Raw genomic sequence first — 374 nt, 5'->3', positions numbered from 1 at the left:
GTCCTCTCACTGTGGAGAGCAAAAATCTTTGTGTCCACCATGATTGATGAGAAATGCAGAAAATTCACTTGGTGTGTGGGAGCAATATCCCATTCATGAACAGTATATCTACCTTCTGCTACTAAGGGAGCTGATCTGAGGAAAAATATTGACAGTACCTAAGGAAGTCTTCTCTTTCTTGGTTACATATTTAAGCTATTATAATCTATTCAGCCTCCAGGGTAGAACAAAGTGCTGTATTTTGGAGTTAATACTAATTAAATTCTTTTGTCAGAAATGTAATTTAAGTCAGTGTTACCCATTGGTACCATGTTACTGTACTGTAATTTTGTTTTGTGAATTTTGCTCCACAAACCAATGAATGAATTTTTTAG

At 35.3% G+C, this 374-nt stretch overlaps 1 protein-coding gene across 1 annotated transcript in view; it reads left to right on the top strand.

Annotated features, from left to right (window-relative positions):
• The window catches only part of LOC119585056 (tubulin gamma-1 chain), a 9384-nt gene that overhangs the window by 4230 nt on the left and 4780 nt on the right, over positions 1 to 374 (top strand). The window lies entirely within an intron of this gene.

Source organism: Penaeus monodon, chromosome 19 (genome assembly GCF_015228065.2).
Source record: "Penaeus monodon isolate SGIC_2016 chromosome 19, NSTDA_Pmon_1, whole genome shotgun sequence".
Classification (NCBI taxonomy): domain Eukaryota; kingdom Metazoa; phylum Arthropoda; class Malacostraca; order Decapoda; family Penaeidae; genus Penaeus; species Penaeus monodon.
Note: the sequence above shows the minus strand (reverse complement) of the source record. Positions and strands in the feature narration are given on the sequence as shown.